At 47.2% G+C, this 20,697-nt stretch overlaps 1 protein-coding gene across 3 annotated transcripts in view; it reads right to left on the reverse strand.

Annotated features, from left to right (window-relative positions):
- Sipa1l3 (signal induced proliferation associated 1 like 3) overlaps positions 1-20,697 on the reverse strand; it is a 199,111-nt gene that overhangs the window by 167,579 nt on the left and 10,835 nt on the right. The gene's annotated exons all lie outside the window — the stretch shown is intronic.

Here is a 20,697-nt window from a genome sequence, read left to right on the forward strand (position 1 = left end):
TAAGGTACAAAGAACTGTTTTAAAGCACTGAAATCACACTAAGACGTCATCATTATTAAATTTAATTTTAAATCAATAGAAAGAAATGTGGTAGACCTCATATTACACAAGGCCAGCTTATTAGATTGGGACTTTGGGCTAAGATCAAATGAAGATAACTATTTTTCTTTCCTTTTTAATTCCTTCCTTCTTTTCCCTTTTCTCTCCTCCCAGCCCCTTCCCAGAGCTTCAGTGTTGCTAGGGCTCATCTCAGACGCCAAGGCCACAGCCTCAGTCGTCCTCCCTTCCCATCCTTCCTGGTCGCTGAGCAACAGGCAAGGTCTAGCTACCACACACCCAGCAAACAAGACCTCTGGAGAACTCAAGGAAGAACTGGGAGGAAGAGTATGTTGACCTGGCATGGTGACTCACACCTTAAATCCTAGCACTTGGGAGGCAGGTGGATCTCTGTGAGTTCTGGGTCAGCCTGGTCTCCATAGTGAGACCCTACCCCACCCCCCCAAACACACAGATAAGTAAGTAAATAGCATTTTAAGTGGAAGAAAATGAAACACTTGATATCAGCATTTATAGGATACAATTAAAGAAAGGTAAATAGCATTTATAACTTTAGGTGACTGTATTAAACAAGATTTCAGATGAATCATCTCAGCTTAGTTTACTTATAAATCAATAGTATACAGTTATAATAAAAATGGGAAATGCGCAACTCAATATATACAGGAAGGTACTTGAAAAATACCCATTCATTAAAAAACAAAACCATATCCCCAGACCAGTGAGGATGGCTCAGCCACCCAAGCCTGGCGGACTGGGTTCCATTTCTGGAATCCACACACTAACATGGCGCACCTCACCCACTACTCTATGCACACAGAGGCACTGAAACACACAGAGGGCTGCAGAGATGTCTCAGTAGATTAAAGAGTGCTTGCTGCTCTTTCACAGAACAGGAGTTGGTCCAGCACCCATGTGGCATAAAACCACCTGGAACTCCATCGCCAGGGGATCTGAAACCTGCATGACCTCCGTGGGCCCCTCATTCACATGCACATGTCCACATATCGACACATAATTTAAAAAAAAATGTTTAAAATTAAAAAAAAATACCCTCCAAATCCTTGAGGTTAGAAACAAGAAAATTTCTTCAACCTGGTTAAAAAAAAATGCACATTTGCCCTCTGGTTACCATCGTCTCTGGTGAGGGATGAATAAATACCTCCGTCTGAAGTGGAGGGCAAGGTGAGGACAGTCACTGTCACCTGTGCTTCCCGGGGGGCACTGCACTTAAGCTGTCAGCAATTCGGAAAGAGGGGAAACAATAGGTATATTACATGGATTTTTTAAATTAATAGAAATCAAATGGAAAGGGAAAGAGGTAAAAGATTCCCCGTGGGCGCCATGACCCTGAGTGTAGGAATGCCTCATGAAATAGAGTGCTCTGCAGCTCCCTCTACAGAGTCACATTCGCTCTAGGGCACAAATCCCCCTCTCCCTACAATGCAGGAGCTGGTCTCTGAAGGCAAGGGACACATGTCCCAGCAGAGAGACAAGTGACAGGGAGAGCCATCTAGGCCTGTTTGGAAAAGGCCTTTCTGAAGCAATCCTTTAGGCAGAGCCCAGAATAAGGAATTCAATTTCAGCCAGGCATTGATGGTGCATGCCTTTGGTCACAGTGCTTGGGAGACAGGGCCAGGGGATAGATCTCTAAGAGTTTGAGGCCAGCCTGAGATGGCCAAGGATACTCAGAGAAACCCTGTCTCACAAAACCATAAAAATTTTAAAGTTTGGTGTTTTCAGCGTTTACCTCTTAAGAGGGCTATAATTCGTTTTGTTGTTGTTTTGTTTTGTTTTGTTTTGTTTTGTTTTGTTTTGTTGGAGTCAGGGCTTCTCTGTGTAACCCTGGCTGTCCAGAACTTGCTCTGTAGACCAAGTTTGCCTCAACTCAGAGCTCAAACTCCACCTGCCTTTGCTGGGATTAAAAGTGTGAGCCATCACTGCCTGGCTGAAGCTTTTTTTTTTTTTTTTTTGGATTTTTGAGACAGGGTTTCTCTGTGTAGCTCTGGCTGTCCTGGAACTCACTTTGTAGACCAGGCTGGCCTCAAACTCAGAAATCNGCCTGCCTCNGCCTCCCAAGTGCTGGGATTAAAGGTGTGCGCCACCACGCCCGGCTTCTGAAGCTTTAATTTAAAAAAAAAAAAAAAAAAAAAAAAAAACCTGATAAAACTAGAAGGCTTGAGAGCTGGTTCAGTGGTTAAAAGCACCTGCTCATGTAGAGGACCCAGGTTTGACTCCAAGCACCCACAAAGCAGTGCATAACTTTCTGTAACCCCAGTTCCAGGGGATCCAATGCCCTTTACTGGCCTTTATTGGCACCAGGCACACATGTGGTGCCCAGACTATACATGCAGGCAAAACATCCATACACTTAAAATAACAAAAAATTGATAAAACAGACTGTTTAAACTTTTAAGCTTTGAAATTAAAAGTTAAGAAAATAAAATAGGCAGAATGTGGGAGCACATGTCTATAATTGTAGCACTTTTAAGTTCAAGATCAGCGTAATCTACAGATTGAGTTCCAGGCCAGCCAAAGCTACACAGGGGAGAGGCGGGGAGGGGGAAAGAAGATGAGGGAGAGGGAAGGGGTGAGGGAGAGGGAAGGAAAAGTAGCCAGTATGGTAGGTAGTGCATGACTGTAACTGAAGGGACTCTAGCCAGCCTGAGCGTGGCAGACATAGCTCTAGCAGGTCTTGCCCTTCTCCCCCATTCCCTCTACCTTGCTAAACTATTAGATTACATTCAGAAAGCTGGCCACCGAGGTCCCTTATGTGGCCACTTCCTTCTCCTGAGGCTGACTACCAAGGCCTGTTATCAAAGTACTCAGTCCAGCAACCCAAAGCCCCCTTGTGGCGACTACCCTAATTAGCATGCCCAGTTAAAATTAAACACCTCATCCTAACACAGGGGTTCTCCTTTTCCCTCTATAAACTGCCATTGTCCTATGGGCCATGTCAGACTCCTCTCTATCCAGAGGCAGTCAGTCCTTTGTCCCTCCGAGGCAGATAGATATCCCTTCCCATCTCCCTTGTTCTCTGTCTTCTGTCTTTGCCTCTTATTCCTTGACCTCTGTCCCTTTGGGGTAAATAAATCTTTGTGCTAAGAACTTGGTCTTGGGGTACCTGTTCCCTTTCAGTAATCCTATCACTCAGGAGGCTGAGGCTGGAGGGTCTTGTCTGGAGCTAGCTTGGGCCATAAAGTGAGACTTTTGTCCTTAAAAAAAGAAAAAACAAATATCCATGTATGTATAATTTATATATCGGCAAGTTACAGATTTGATGACTGGCATCATATAAGGGACTCTTCTTGTCTGTTTTTTGAGACAGGGTTTCTCTGTGTAACCCTGGTTGTCCTAGAATTCACTCTGTAGACCAGGCTGGCCTTGAACTCAGGTATCAGCCTGCCTCTGCCTCCCAAGTGCTGGGACGAAAGGTGTGCACCAGCACGGTCGGGCTCTCATAGAAGGAACCCAGAACCAGGTGTGACGGCAGCCACTGATGATCCCAGGAGCTGAAGGTGAAGGCAGTGGGCTCACAAGTTCAGGATCAAACTGTCCCATAATGAGAAGCCAGCCCTGGCTACATGCCACCCTTCTTTTCCTCTTGTTAGTTTGAGACAGGGTCTCTCTACGTAGTCCTGGCTGGTCAGCACACCTGGCTAATAACCAACCTTCTTTTAAAAATGCCTTGCCAGGAATGGTGGCATACACCTTTAATCCTGGGGCCTGGGAAGCAGAGGCAGGTGAAGTCTGTGATCTCTAGGCCAGCCTGAGTTACGCATAAGATCCTATCTATAAAAATCAGTCAACCAACCAACCAACAACCAACCAAACAACAATGATGATGACAACAGCAAGCCCTTACAATTCAATTAAGAGAATAGGAGTGGGGCTGAGACTCAGACCCAATGCTTGCTCAGCACGCACAAGGCCCTGAGTTCGATCCCCAGCACTGCAGAACATGGGTGTGGTGGCACACAAGTCTCAGGCCGGGCTTTGTGAGACCCTGGACCCTCCCCCTCTAGCCGCTGCTGGGAGGGCTGCAGAATGGCGCTGCACACCCACCACACTGCTCTAACAGCAAGTGCCGGGGGGTGCAGAAGCCCTGGACTCCTCCACTTACCTGCTGCAAGGCTACAAAAAACAGGGTAGACTCATGAATGGTCAAATGCACCAGGTGCATTTGTGAGCCTTTCTGAAAATGATCGCAGCCTTACTCATAAGCACACCTGCCTGGCAGCAATATGGATCAACCAACCAGCCAGTGAGTAAACGACTGTGGTATAAACCATACAACAGAATAGTACTTAGCAATGAAAAGAAGTCAAGTGCTGCTACACGCTGTAACACGATGAACCTCAAAACAGTATTGGAAACAGCAGAAGCCGGGGGCCCAAAACTACTAGCCACCCTATGATTGTGTCTATTTGAGCTCTTCAGAGAAGGCAAATACACAAAGATGAAAAGCAGATTGGGATCAGGGTAGGGGTAAGGCCAGACAAGGCGGCTTTGGGGATGATGGCAACATTGTAACCCTGGACTAGGGTAACAGCTACACAGTTTTACAAATTACCCTAACTGGGAACTGAATATACAGAATGTGCTTGTGGAAGTGTGGGAGGTTATATATACCCTGTCCCAGAACACACAGCTTGCCTGTAACCTTCAATCCCCAGCACTTTCTACCCTGACAACTACTGGAACTGTTAAGCCAACACTCTCAAGGCCTGGGTGTGCTGGCCTCTAGGAGATCACAGAAACTTGCAATGAATTCAACAGCACGGGGACTTTTTTTTTTTTTTTTTTTTTTTAGGTTTTTTGAGACAGGGTTTCTCTGTGTAGCCCTGGCTGTCCTGGAACTCACTTTGTAGACCAGGCTGGCCTTGAACTTAAGCACCGGTACTTTTAAGGGAAGGACTACTCTCACCCTGTTTTCACACATCCCCCTTCCTAACACTGGTCCAAACGGGAACCGCCCTGCCTCCTCGGTAATGATCTGTCCCCCGCTGTAACAACTTCCACATCTTGCCAAGGGACCAAGGGTGTGTAAACCTCTAGGATTCCAAAAAGAAAGCATCCAAATCAGTTCGGGGAGTCACCTTTAATAAATACCTACGCATCTTCACTCCCGCACTCACCACCATCATTGTTCTGTCACAGATGACATTTGGATTTACAAGTAGGATGTCCTGACCCACCCTGGGATTATGAAGCGCTAAGCAGTATGCAGGTTAGTGCCCTGACTTTAATGTTTTTCAGACTGCAGAATTTTCTAAAGTTTATCACCAAAGAAAGGAATAGAAGGAAAATACACACACACACACACACACACACACACACACACACACACACACACACACTCACAAGTGCACAATTCATTCACATGGATTTCTTTTTCATTCTGATTTACTAATGAAGTAGTAAAAACACCTGCTACTTTGTGCGGACAGGTTTTCCCTATTTGCCCAGTATGGTCTCAAGCCACCAGCTCAAGTTTCCTGTCCTTAGTCTCTCCAGAAGTTGGGACTACAAACAGGCAGTTGCCACCGGGCTGGGCGGTGCAAGCCACTTTTAAGTAATTAACCATCCCGGCAGTGTTCCAGTTATATCTGACCTCCACCTTAATGCACCACCTTATAAAATATGTACTCTATTTTCCCAAGAATAGCCTAGAGTTACTCCAACATTGTTATAGATGACAACTTTCTAAATTGATACATAAGAGAGAGGTGTGAACTTAATAAATTGGGGTGGGGGGGACACAAAATGGAAAAGAATCTATTTACATATGAATAACCTTGGCTGACCTGTGCTCTAATTCCTAGTGCTGACCAGCAGAAACTCCACAAGGGGACAAATCCTCAGGACAATGACAAAATCACACGTGCCTGGGGGAAGGGGGGAACAGGGCCAAGGGGTTGGGTCAGTTAGGCTTCAGAGCCCCACCCTCAGGGGCCTCAAAAGCAGAGCTGCTACATGAGAGTGTTTGAAAAGGGATTTTCTGGCCGGATGAATCAACTCAAAAGACTCTCTTTCAGGAAGGAGAGAAGCCTGTTGCCTCTCCTTCACCTCCAAGTAAGAACAAGCGTGCACACCCACACAGCTCGGGGGAGCACTGGCTTTCTGCTTGGAATCTACAGCTGTATTTTGTTACAAAGCATATTTTGCTCGCTCCAAAGTTGCTTAAGGCGGATACATATTGTTTGAACAGTCATGGATAAGCAGAGTCACCCAAAACACATACAGTCTAGATGCTGTGTCTATATGGAGTGCCCTGTGCTAAGGCAGGCGAGAAACAATTTTTTTCTAAACAGGTATTCAACCTATAGGCCAAGATCCCTTTGGGGGTGGAACAACCCTTTCACAGGGGTCGCATATCAGATATTTATATGATGATCCATAACAGTAGAAAAAGTACAGTTATGAAGTAGCAATGAAATAATATGGCTGGAGGTCACCACAATGAGTCATGGCATTAGGAAGGTTGAGAACCACTGCTCTAGAGTCAAAGTCCCCTGTCTCTCCATCTGAGGAGAGAAACCTTAGGGATGATCCACACTTGTCAGACCACGTTCATCAGAAGGGTTCTCACACTCTCACGAATCCACCCAGTCACCGGGAACGCTGCTTAGAAGTCACTCGGCCTGAAACCAGGAGTCTTCTGCAATTTGGAACAGAGCCTCTGTATTTTTAACAAGTTCCTTAGGCAAGTCTGCTGCTCACTTAAGTCTAAGAACCACTCAAAAGTCTATCCAAGTGTTTCTCCAACATCTGACTCATAGAAACCATCCCTGGAGACATTTTGGAGTGCAGATTCTAGGACCCACAAAAATAACTACAGTGCTTAGGATTCTGGGTCCCAAGTGGCAGAGACCCAACTGAAAATAGCTTGGGAAGGGGAAAGGCAGCCCCATGACTCATAGATCTGAAAAATTCAGAAGTTACTATGACTTTTGGTTATGCAAAGAATTTATCATTCTGTCCTACCCTTTGGACCAAGGTGGCACCTGGCAATATTAAGAAGGTTAAGCCCAGGCGCTTGGCACCCTTTCCCTGACAGGCCAGCCAAAGACCTATTTCTCTCTACATTCCGATTGGACAGGCAGGACTCGTGAGCCCTCCTCCAGGACCAGTCACTGACAGAAAGAGGAAGGCTTGGTTGGCATGGCCTAGGCCTGTTCCACACGTGGTTTGCACATCCTCATCATACGGCCCAGAACGGTCCACCTTAGTAAGTAGGACTTTTTTATTTGATTGTTTTATTTCCTCTTCTGTTTTTAAAAGTTCCAAATAGAAAATGTAAAAAACAGAAAAAGGGGGTGGGGTGACCGGAGACAGCTCAGAGATTAAGATGCTCTTTCAGAGAACTCGGGTTCGGTTCTCAGCACCCGCCTGGGAGCTCACGCCTGTACGTACTATTCCAAGGACTCTGATTAGACGTTTGTTAATCTTAGTAATTAGCCCGGAATCAAGTGTCTGGGGTTCTACGTCCTGGAGAGGCTGAGTCAGAACTGCTTGGGTCCGGGAGTTCAAAGGTCAGCCTAGGCAACTCAGTAAGACTTGATCGTAAACACACTGGGTTTGTTTTTTAATTGAAACATTTCAGGCTGGGTGTGGTGGTACAGAGGCAGGTGACTTTCTTGAGTTTGAGGCCAGCCTTGTCTACACAGTTAGTAGGTTGTAAGCCTGCCAGGGCTATACAGCTGGAGCCCATCTTTTTTTTTTTTTTTTAAATCAAACCTTTAGAATATTTCCACTCATAGCTAAGCATATATGCACTCTGCCTTCTAACTAGAGCCCTGTTCTATATAACAAAGCATTTCACTATGGCTGAGTTCGTATGACAGTCCCTCCCAAACAGAACAAAAGCCAAGTATTCTAGTCACTTCCATATTTGCTTAGCTGATGCGGCCTGTGCTTCCTCTTTCTCATGAATTGGTTCTTGTTTTAACCACCAAGGATGCCAGCAGGTCTATCCCAAGAAGAGTGACATTCTCTCAGTCATAATTATCAAAATCAGGAAGCGAGTTGGGGATAATAAAGGCTCACTCTACTACAGTCAGTGCCTTCTGTCGGCCACAGCCCCACATCTACAGTAGATTGTTAGCGCCTTGCACATACACAAGCCTCCGTGAAGGCGGACCCAGGGAAATTCCTCAACAGATAGAGAATGGCTGCTGGGGGCTCGAGTGCAGAATCTGGCCCCAGGAAGGACAGCACACATCTCACGCAGACCAAGCTCTTAACACAAACTGCTTTTTCTCTGTTGTTTTTGCTTTGTTTTGTTTACTTGCTTGGTTTTTTAAGACAGGGTTTCTCTGTGTAGCCCTGGCCATCTTGGAGCCAAACTGGCTTTGAACTCACAGAGATCTATCTACCTGCCTCTGCCTCCTGAGTGCTGGGATTAAAGGCATGCACCGCCAAGGTCAGTGTAACAAAAACTTCCCTAATACACCATTTAACTAGGTAGAAATATATTCTCCCTCCCTTTCTTAAGACAGGGTCTCAGGCAGCCTGGGCTAGCCTGAAAGTTTATTATGCAGCCAAAGCTGACCTTGAGCTTTGGATTGACCTGGCCTTGACCAGGATTACAGACCTGGCCTTCACCAGCCTGTGCAGCTATGAAATGTTTCGAAGCCTCTTTGGCATCTCCATTTGAGAGCTGACGAAACCTTTAAAAAGTCTGTGAGATGAAGTGATGATTGCAGGCTAAGCCTGTGCCTGAGAGGCCATCTTGGAATTCAACAATAGCCCTGCCTAGACAGGTCCCCATGCAGGGAGCCTGGAGGACAAAAAATCTGAGATAGCATCCTGCACTGGCATTTAACACTGTCACAGACACCCTGGCCAGAGCACTGAGGTGTTGTGTACACAGGAGCACAGCACAGAATAATAAAGACTACCATGGTGGATAAACGGGAGGGATGCTCAGAAACTGCAGGGAAGGCTGCTGAACACACTGCCATTGGGAGGCCGGTTATGGGAACCCTGAGCTCTACCAAGCAGACTCTGCTCATCCAAGGGTGAGACACAGCGCAGGCAGCGGCCTCACTCTGCCATCCTGTTTCCTCACTGGGAACAGGAACATGCCAATGTGCTTCAATAAGTTCAAGCAGGGGGCCTGGAGGGGGCATTGGACCCCAAAGCATTCAGGACAACCCAGGAGGGGTAGCAAATGCCTGTAGTCGCAGAATATGGGAGGCTGAGCCTGGAGGACCAAGTCTGAGGCCAGCCTGGACTTCATATTGAGATCTGTCTCAAGAAAAGCAGACAACCAAAACAACAAAACTGATCAAGGCCTTATTTATGCTGGCCTCTTCAAGTTGGTGGAAGAGGACAGACTATTTGGTCAGTACTACAGGAACCACCCACTACTGAGTTGATAAAGTAGACAAATTTATCTCAACCTAGGCCAAAATAAATGTCAGATGGTGGATGTGGAAAAAAAGATGCCACCCAGCGGGATGGTGACTTGGTGGACAGAACCTGCCTGGCAAAGGGAAGGCTTTAAGTTCAACCCCTAGCATCTCACACACACACACACACAAGAGGATACTTTCAATTAAAATCAAATATAGATTAAAATCAAGGACTCTAATTGTAAAAAGACACACATATACTCACGTAAATAAATGCAATTTTTTTTTTTAACCAGTAGAAAGACGGATAATTAAAGGAATGCACTTGATTAATAAACATATAAAGTAAGCTTGGGGAAAGCAAGGGAAAACTGAAAGCTGGTTTTGGTCCTAGCAGCAATGATCGAAAGAGTATATAAAGGAAGTGTGAGTGCAGACTTAGGAAAATCTGGGCTCCCTTAGACTAATCAGACTCCATATTGATAGAACCTCTCCTGAATACAAGCCAGCAATATATATCACTGTGTTTCCACAGTTAGCCATATACTTTGTTTCAGTAATTGCAACTCTATGACTTGTCTGAATAAAAACCCAAGAGGCAAACAAAGGCTGTTTGGAATCAGAGATAGTGAGAGAGAAGGCAGAAGGATCTGTCCATCCAACAAGGCCCCGATAGGCCCCAATAGGAGAGAACGCCATGCCACAGACCTTGACCACTGCTGTGGGAGGAGCCCCAAGACAGACCATTCAAGAAAGGTTGAGCCACAGAAAAACTAAAGGGCAGGCCCGGAGCTCACCATATGCCAGGAGCAGTCCGACTTCTCTGCGTATTAGCATAGAAAATCCTCTCTCATCAGGCCATTGGGACCACCTCACTGTCTCAGAGATGTGCAGATACAGGTATGGTAGTGAAAGCCTGTAAAGCTGGCATTTAGGAATGGAGACAAGGGGATCAGGAATCTCTTGTAGACAAGGCAGGCAGGCCTGGTGTACAGGAGACCTTACCTCAAGACAGACGAAGAGATTCAACAGACAGGGAAGTGAGGTTTCATAGCACACACCTTTATTCTAAAAACTTGGGAGGCAGAGGCAGGCAGATCTCTATAAATTCCAGGCCAGCTATACCTACTTAGTGTGACCCTGTCTCTAAAAGACCAGGGGAAGGGGGGTAGAAAGAGGGGAGGAGAAAGAGAGGGGAGGGCCATAACATTCCCCTGGGCAGGAACTAGGTGGCAGGTCAATCCACAGATGGCAAGATGGTAACAAGGAAGATGCACATTGTACACATGTTCCCGTTCCACTGTTGGAACTGTTTACAGCCCATGTGTGGCTTCTCAAGATTTAAATACAGTAAATCAGTGTAAAACTCCTTGTTGTAAGGCCTAAACTCAAAGTGTGCGGTGACGAGTTTTATTTTGTGCGCCTGAGGATGATCAGTGAGCATGGAAGCAAAGCCAGACTTGTGGGTGGGTGACAGTCTCCTCTGAGACTCCAAGTAAACCATGGATCGCCGGCTGCGCACTGGGGAAGGTGGGGAGAAGGATTTGACGGAGGTGAGAAAACCTTCAGCCCATCAGCTCAGCAAGTCAAAGGTCAGGGCCTAGCCACACCTCATCAGAGCCACTTGCAGAGTATACCCAGGTCAGCAGTGGAAAAGTCCCTGCTTTCTGCCCTGTAATAAAGACTGTAATAAAAGTCGTGTCAGGATCTGGGTTATCGGGAAGGTATCAGGCAATGCCGTTGGTATGCTTCAGCCCATTCTGAATTCGTGTAAGACATGGACATTCTCCACGGGCTGTGCTGACACTGGAGACTGAAGGCTGTGGCTGAAGGGAAGGAGAAATGGGTCTCTCCACAGCCAGCAGCTTCCACCCCCAGCCCAAGTAGTGAAGAGTAAAGAGAGCGTCACTTCTCCGGGCCTCACGCCCCTTCCCTGCCAGGGGCGAAATAAAGAGCATATGAAGCCATGAAGGTGGCGCATGCCTGTAATCCCAGGGCTAGAGAGGTGGAGGCAGGAGGATGAGGAGTCTGAAGCCAGCCCTACATGAAGGCTATCCACTATGTGTCTGCCTGCTGTGTATGTGTGTGTGTGTGTGTGTGTATGTGTGTACATGCTTGTGAGGATGAGGAGTCTGAAGCCAGCCCTACATGAAGGCTATCCACTATGTGTATGGCTGCTCTGTGTGTGTGTGTGTGTGTGTGTGTGTGTATGTGTGTGTGTGTGTGTACACACTTGTGCGTACGCTGATGTGGGAAACCACATCAACCCATGTCAAAGGAGACTGGGAATACCTAGTGGTTGTGGCGCATGCCTTTAATTCAGCACTTAAGGGGCAGAGGCAGGGGGATCTCTGTGAGTTTGAGGTCAGCCTGATGTACAGAATGAGTTCAGGACAGCCAGGGCTACAGAGAAACCCTGACTTGGAAAGAGGGGGCAGGCAGGGAGGCGATGGTTACTGTGTTAAGTGGTATTACTCGAAAACCAGGCCTGAACTCTCTGGATGATGTTCTACCCTTCTCACTACCCTTTCTGTCAACTCCCCGTCAAGTTGAGCAAGGTCATAGATCCCTCCACAGCACCAAAGCCAGCACTCTGACCCTGCACTGCACCTTCCCCTTCCACTGGCCCAGGCTGCCTCAAAGCCCCTCCTTGACATTTCTTTGGGTAAAGGAGAGGTGACTCATACGCTCCACCAGGCCCTCACCCTGGCCCTTCTGCTGCCTCCTCAGGCTCCAGCCACACCAAAAGTGCTCCTGCTTCAGGACCTTGCACCTGCTCTTATGAGAAAAGCTCTTCAGCTGACTTTTATGAGGCTGGTCCACCTCAGTGGATGTGTCCCAACCCTGGCCGGAGGGAAGGGCCCCTCCCCCCAAGTATGTCCCTTGCCATTCTGCTTTAATGACTTCCAAGCATTACTCATCCCTGCCATTACCTTATTAGTCACTTACTCCTGGCTATCTGTACCCCTCACCCTGAGCATAAACCTCAGGCTCTGTCCCCAGGTCCTGAAACATTTGTAAAGCTCAAGAAATATTTACGGAATATGTCAACAACCCAATGGATTAATACACTGCCCTCCACTGCACATCCAACACTCCCCTCCCACAGGGAGTAACTCTCTAGAAGCCAAGAGGCTCTTGGGGATTGGGTAGGACAATGCATAACTGGTCCCAAAGCATCCAAATGATTCTGAGCATGCTATTGCTCTAAAGAATCCATGACCCAGATAACGAGCCCAGGGTCAGAGTCCCCCCTGGCCAGGCCACTTAGAGGAATGGCCTCTCTCCACCAGAGCAGACCCCTTCATTGTTCTGTCAGCTTGGAAAGCCTCTTCAGAAGCAGCACAGTGCTCAGAAGCCTCTTGACCCAAGTAGGAAGAAAGAAACCTTGGCTCCTGGGCAGACCCTCAGCAGACTCCCAAAGTCAGAAAACATATTGGGGGTGGGGAATGGGAACTGTCAACAGCCTAGAGTTTCTTCTTAGTGATGCCGACTGGCAAACCAAAGGTCCCACCTGGCCAAAGGTGAGGCTTGGGGCAACCACACCTGCCCAGGGGACAGCTGGGACCAGCATCTGGGTGTGCAGTATCAAGGTCCTGTAAAGATGGAAGGAATGAACATAAAACCCTCAGGAAGATTGTAATCACTGTTCCAGATTGTGCAGATTAGAAACCAGGCTGCAGGTTCAGTCCTCATTTCTAATGTAAGGGAAGGTTCAAAAGAGCCAGACCCCGGGGGGCAGGGGGGTGGGGATGAATAATACATGTGGTTTCTCCTTCCAGCACAAGCCCAGCGAGACGGAGAGGACATATTATAATGTCACAATGCTGGCAGACCGCCAATGACAAAACAGACCTAGGCAACAGTCACCCATGGCCACTAACACAGAAGACAATGGACTTCTCCATGGTGCCTACTGGGTATAGGCACCGCAACACCAGGAGTTGGCCATGCCCTTCCTGCCAAAACAATGTGTGCATGTGCATATGTGAGCATGTGTGCACACGTGTACACCTGCTGTGTATCAAAGCAGAAGCTCACTTGGTCTTCAGGTGTACACGTGTGCACACGTGTAAACCCAGCTACTCATTTACAGCAAACACAGGGAAAACAAGTCCACTCTGGACCTCCCTGTATACAGAACAAATGACGCGGCTCTCTTCACCAGGTCAGCTGCCAGAAAGCACAGATATGGTGGCATAACCTGTAGTCCTAGCACTCAGGAGACTGAGGCAGGAAAGTCTTGAGTTCCAGGCCAGCCTAGGGGTCAAAGCAAGTAAAAGCCAAAGTGTGGGGGTGGGTAGAAGGTTCAGAGGGTCAGGTCACCTGCTGTCCAAGTATGAGGACCTAAGATCAAATCTCTACTATCCACAGAAAAGCCACATAATGTGTGCCTGTAATCCCTGAGAGTTAGCTGGTCTAGCCTAGCCAAAAAACTTCAAGCTTCTAGTTAAAAGAAAGACTCTGTCTTAAGGAAATAAAAGAAAAAAAATAAATAAAGATACTAGATGCCCTGCCCTCACACATATGTGTGTGTGTGCACGCACGTGTGCGCACATGCGCACGCTCCCCCCCCCCACACACACACACCAAGATAGGAGAAAGAGAGGATGCTTTTCCCTATAAAAGATTAAGAGAAACTTAACAGGGTTGGGAACTAGTCCAGTGGGAACTGGTGGTGGAACAAACAGGTTCTACAAAGACAGTGAGGAACCTAAATGTTAACACTGCCCAATCCAGATGAAGTAAAAACTTATTCTGAATTATCTTAATCATGACAATAGTCCTATCTTTAAAGAAGCCTTATCTTATAGGGACAAACACTGGCTATGTAGACAGTAATAGAGGATTCAGAATATACAGGTTACAGGGTGACAGTGCTGGAAGTCAGTGAGCTTGAAGCTTTAAAGCATCCTTGGTGAGAACTTAGGGTGACTTGGGATCACTTTCCCATCTGTGTGCATCCCCTCCTCCTCAGAGCCCAGCCAAGGCTCACCTCACTCTGGTGGATGGATCTTTCCTGCAGTCCGAAGAGCTCAGGTGTTCTGTCCCTCACCTCTCCACACACAGGGCCACCAGCTCCTCTCTCAGGTGCTTGGTCAGTATTTGTGGAATAAAGTTAAGAATGAAAAAGGGCAACATCCTGATATCTGGCAAATCCTTCATTTTTTTAGTAGGGTGTGGTGGCATATACCTATAAACTCAGGAGGAGGAGCAGGAGTTCAAATCCTGCCTGGCCTACATGAGATCTCTTTGAAAGAGACAACAAGCTCCATGTTTAGGATAGACCCCAGATTAGTAAAGTTGTTAGTTGCTTATTCTACTGTTTGAACTCTTCTGTTAACTTAGGAAGAAAATCTAATCCGTAGCTAAAACTAAGCCATATGAAATGAAACTCCACTTCCTAGATCCCCTTTTCAGTTATACATGCTATTAAATTCTGAGCCAAGTACAATTTTTGCATGAAACTCCCATCAAGTCTTACTACAGAAGAGGAGAGTGGCCAGGTAGGGCCGTAGCAGGGTAAGGACAATAAGAATATGTATAAGACTGTTATATAAGAATATGGAAACCGGGTGTGGTGGCGCACGCCTTTAATCCCAGCACTCGGGAGTCAGAGGCAGGTGGATTTCTGAGTTCGAGGCCAGTCTGGTCTACGGAGCGAGTTCCAGGACAGGCCAGGACTATACAGAGAAACCCTGTCTCAAAAAAACAAAAAAACAAAAAAGCAAAAAGTATATGGCCCCAGTCTAACACCAGAGTTCTTTTATGTAAGAGAAAAACCCATTCCTGACTTACTTACCAGTCCACTGTTGTGTGTTTTTATCATTTTTTTTACCTGAAGCTGAAATTAATCCTGACTTGTGGCAGGTGTGTCAAAGACACAGGAGTTGAAGTGAGGTCCAAAACTGACGCTGTACAGTAGGAGCACCCAGAGACTGTCGAGGTGGGGGAAGGGGACACACAGGAGACAGACAGTGACCAAAGAGACCATGAAACTTTCATTAGCTTAAACAGGGAATACCCTAGGACTGGCAGGCAGAGTGGATTAAAGACACTAACAAACTAATGAGGGCCAGGTGTGTGGTGATGGCGAAAGCCTTTATTCCTAGCACTCAAGGCAGAGGCAGGTGGATCTCTGGGAGGGTGGTCCAGAAAAGCCTGGTCTATATAGGGTGTTCTGTAAAGAGACTGTAAAAAACAAACAAACAAACAACAACAAAACCAACACAGGCACATACCGAGAGGATCTGCTGAAGGAGGAGGAGACAGGAGGCTAATGAGTTAGAGGCTAGCCTGATCTACACATTTTTGTTGGGTGGTCCTGGTATATGCCGTTAACTCCACACTGGGGAGACAGAGGCAGGTAGGCCTCTGTAAGTTTGAGGCCAGCCTGGTCTACAGAGCGAGTTCCAGGAGCCGGGGCTGCACAGAGAAACCCTGTCTGGAAAAACAAACAAACAAAACCAAACCAAAAAAAAAAAAAAAAGAATAAACCCAGGAAAAAGTGGCCCAAAACGCAAAGCAGTGTGGAGAGAAAGGAAACGAAGAGTGGCCTTGCCTTATACATCTTCAGAACACTGCAAATTCACCACAGGAAGACTATGGGTCCATTACACTAGGAAAGCTTAGCCCAACCGACTGAGACAAGACACAGATCAAAGAAAACTCTAACCCTCAAATGTCCTTGGTGAAAACGTGTAGTGGGCAAAGAGGTTATATCTAACATGTCCAGCAATCTCCAACTTCCTGTCTATGTACACCTGGTAATAAGTTGAGTAACACAAGGTGAGCAAAAGCAACCATGAAAACCAATAGAATAGCTGTTGCCATGGAAATGACAACAGCAAGAATGTCCGGTGGATGAAGATGGCTCAGCAGGTGAAGGCATCCAACACTGGGTCAAAGCCTGAAGCCAATCCCCAGAACCAACGCCCACAAACTGTTCTCTGATCTCCATGTGTGCACCACACCATTATTTGTGCCTATGCACACATACAACATACACACATAAATAAAACAAATATCATGAATAGCAAAGAACATGACTAAAACAGAAGTGCAGTCTAGTGGTTTAAAAGAAAAAATGACCTACGGCTACATCTGTCCAGATCAATCTTAGAATTGTATTAAGCAAAAAAACACGGTTTTGAAAAATACCTACATATGTTCCATTTTGTTTTGATTTTTGAGACAGTGTATTGCCTGAGGCTTCCAATTACTGGGATTACAGGCACGCACCACCATTCCAAACCTTAACTCTTCCAAAGAATGAGAAATTCAAGACGGGCAGGTGGTGGGGTATAAGGAGTTGTGATGATGGCTCTTGGGTCTGCAGTAGAAGAATGGTTGCCTATCATTCCGTGACACACACTTTTGTTTATGTATTATGTATTCAGGAGTAGGGGGTTTCCTACTTTTCCTTAAACTAGATTAATTCAGGCCTGAAGATGTAGGTTAGTCGAAGAGCCTGCCTAGCATTTGGAGACCTTGGGTTCCCCACCCAATTTTTTTGTTCTTTGACAAGGTACATCTGGATCTAAGTGACAAGCTATCGTCGGGCACACTGATGAAGCAGGAAGCATGAGTGCAGGGGAGGGGATAGTGGGTGGTTTCTGGGTTTTGTTTGTTCTGGTGTCACAAGCCCATTTCAGTAAGAAACATTTCTAAAATAAATAAAACAATATGGCAAGAAATTCAGTTCCTGGTCTCTAGGGCCGCACAAGAGACCGAGTCAACTCCACAATGCCACCCCTGATGGGCAGACTGGGCACCGTGACAGCATCTACTCCAGGGGACTCCCATAAAGAAAGTACTTGCAGTGGCTCCTCTACGTGGTTGAAGCCCTCCGTGAGACTGGCTGCTCACAGAGGCCATTTGTCTAACTTCAGTACCTAATGGGAGAAGACCAAGGCCTGCAGATGATCCTGACCAGTTGACTCCCACACAGGCTCACTTCCCTGGTCCTTACAACATCCTATGAAGCCTGATGTGTGGCTGACCCTAAGGGCTTATTGAGTCGTTGATAAATGAATGCACACTGCCTGGGTTTATGTAGCCATTCCTGTGGCTGTGTGAACAAAGCACTTGTATAGGACCCTATCCAACACGCACGTAACCTACGAGTACTCCTTCCTTACCAGTCCTTTGCCCAGACTAGCAATGCACCCTACACAGCTACATTTCCTAGACTTCCTTGCAGGAGAAAGTGGTCGTGTCACAAAGCTGTGGACACCAGCTAGGGATGGATTTCAGGAGAGCTGCTGCTTTCCTGTAGTGATGGCTCCTTCCTCAGCTTTCCTTCTTCCTGTAACAGGGATGTGGGACTGCCAGCAAAGCAGGCATCTTCTGACTAGGAGGCTGAAGATGCCAGAGCTGATAGAACCCTGCTCTCTCTCATCCACTGAGGAAACGGGTCCTGTAGAGGCGATTGGTGTTCACAGTCGAATCCCGACAGGGCACCCTCCTGGCATCAATTCTCCTTTCAGGAGTCAGTGCAGACACAAGGGCTCACATCAGCCAACAGAAGGGGTAAGGGATATAAGCTCTTGCCCTAAGCCTCAAGAAACCTAAAAAGCCAAAGAGGCAGGTCGTACACCGTCGTAGCTTGGGGTAGACATTAAGTTCTAGGTCAGCCAAAGCTAGACAGTGAGATTCCCAATAAACACAAACAAGCAAACAACAAAATAAGAGGAAGAGGGCCCTGTTATGTAAGCCTGGTTGACTACAAATGTGACGTGGAAGGACAGGTCCGGAGACCACACAGAAAGCTGGACAGTCATAGCAAGGCCCATTTGAAGAAATAACATCTGGAATACTCTAGCCCTGGGCACTCCCGACTTGCAGCCACAGCAGGATCAGCTGAAGAGCCATCCCATCCAGCCAAGCCTCAGTCAGCCACACATGCATGAGACATCGAGGTTTGCAGGCTGTCTTGTTGGGCAGCGGCATCTCATCAGAATGTGTCATGGCAACAAGCACATTCCCAAACTAAAGTGCTCTCTAACACTGAAGCGGCCAGCAGAAATCTATTCTATATGCTGATTTTAACAGAGCCTGTTAATAGGAAAGAACACAATCCCCTCCCCTCCCCGCCTCTCTGATTGCGTCATAAATACCCATTAGGCACAACTAATCTGTATCATGACGATGCATCCATTGATCATTTCTATAATTAAAAAGCACTGAGAGTAGGTGGATCATCACTGCACTGGGCCTGTGAGCACCCCTAGAACACACACCTCCTGTCTGGACAAGGGGCAGCATCACTATGCTACCACTGCTTCCTGTTCAACCTCAGAGGCCTACATGGCTAAAGTTAGAGTAGCTAAGCTCCAACACCTGTGAGCTAATTAAAGAAGGCCATCAATTATAAAAGTAATTTTGGGGAAAAGCTAGAAACCAAAGAAAGCACATAGATGACATCCAGCCAAATAAATTATGGCACACCCACCCAGAGTACATTTGGAGTGGGGGCGTGGCTCAGTGGTAGAGTCCCTGCCTAGAATCCCCCAGGGAGGGGCTGGGGGTGTGGCTTGGTAGTAGAAGATATGCTAGGAAGAAATATTAAGTATTTTTTAGATTTTTATTTAATGTGTATGAATTTTTTGCCTGCATATATGTGTGTGCACCACATGTGTGCCTGGTACCCAGAGGCTAGGAGAGGGCATCAGAGCTCCCAGATTTAACAATGGTTGTGAGCCACAATGTAGGTGCTGGGAACTAAACCAAAGTCCTCTGCAAGAGCAGCAAGTGCTCTTAAGCAACTGAGCCGTCCCTCAGCCCCCTTTCCTTTCTTTTCCTTTTTTTCTCCCTCCCTCCTTTCCTTCCTTCCTCCTTCCCTCCCTCCTTACCTCTCTTCCTTTCAATATGTTTTTTTCGAGACAGGCTTTCTCCGTGTAACCTTGGCTGTTCTGGAACTCACTCCATAGACCAGGCTGGTCTCCAACTCAGGGATCTGCCTGCCTCTGCCTCCCAAATGCTGGGACTAAAAACATGCCACCACTACCCGACCATATTCTTTTTCTTTTAAAGAACAGTGAATTAGAGGAATACTGATTCTGAAATATTTCCATATGGTACTGCTGTGTGAAAGCAAAATTCAGGAAAATAAAGACCGTACTATCCCTAATGGAGCAACACTGTTCCCTGTAGCACTATAGAACCATGGAGAAATACCCATGGTAAGATGTGGGAGGACGCTGACAAGGGAGGGTGCTGCTTCCAGGTCAGGGAAGGAGGGAAGGGGAGAAAGAAGAGCCTAGAAAGTGTGTGTGTGTGGGGGGGAGGACTGAAAATACTCAAGAACATGAAGTCATCTCCTGAACACTTACCCTCCCACTATCTTCGCCCCAGGAGTCTTCCGGCACACTAGACGTCACCTGACCTCTCGTTAAAGTCTCACTTACACAGCCACTATCAATCAGCACCCTCTTCCAGAAAAGGCAACTAAAGCCCAGCGTTCAGGCAGTGTGGGACTCACGCGTTACAAGACATGGCTTTTCCTCAACTTCCCCTAAGTGATGCTCCTTGGAGCTCAGGGGACAGTGACCTGTTGCCACGGCAGCCCTCCACACTGCAACAGGCTCTGGAGGGGGAAGGGCACATGACTGTCACTCGGCAACCGTGGGCCCGTGAGGTGCCTCAGAGCTTGGAGAAGCCCGAGAGGGAGGACCACTGAGCTGGCTCCCTGGAGCACCGCAGGGAAGCCTGCCTGGGTGTTTTTACAGCGCCAGTCACTGCTACTGGGGCCAGAAGCAGAGTGCGTCACTGACGACACAGCCTGATCCTCCAGCTCACTGATTATTAAAACCTGCTCGGCACACAGCAAGAGTTATTGCCTATTAAAGCAGAGGAGAGGATAAACCGCGGCTGGTCCGACTGCTCTTATCTCCCCTGCCTTCCTGCCACAGAAACCTGGAGATATGTCACCTTTCCAATACACAGCAGGCACGCACAAATCCTCTCTTACTGAGAATACCCCACTGTTCTCTAACTCACTGGTACCACACTTTCTCTGTCACGCCATGTGCCCAAAATGCCCAAATGAGCCACTGCCAGGTTCCAGGCTGTGAAGCCTGAAGGGACTGAGGGCCAGGAAGCCAGCAGCTTGAGGCTGACAGACCCCAAGAATGGCTGCATGACCACAGAGAGACCAGAGAGATAGGTGACAGGTCACACCAACCACTGCCATGGCTTCCTGGAAAAGCTGGTGGCACTCTAGTCAGCCCCAAATGAGAGCAGCTAGCTGCCCATCCACCAATGGGCCATCTAGTAGCAT

Source organism: Mus pahari, chromosome 1 (genome assembly GCF_900095145.1).
Source record: "Mus pahari chromosome 1, PAHARI_EIJ_v1.1, whole genome shotgun sequence".
NCBI classification, from domain to species: domain Eukaryota; kingdom Metazoa; phylum Chordata; class Mammalia; order Rodentia; family Muridae; genus Mus; species Mus pahari.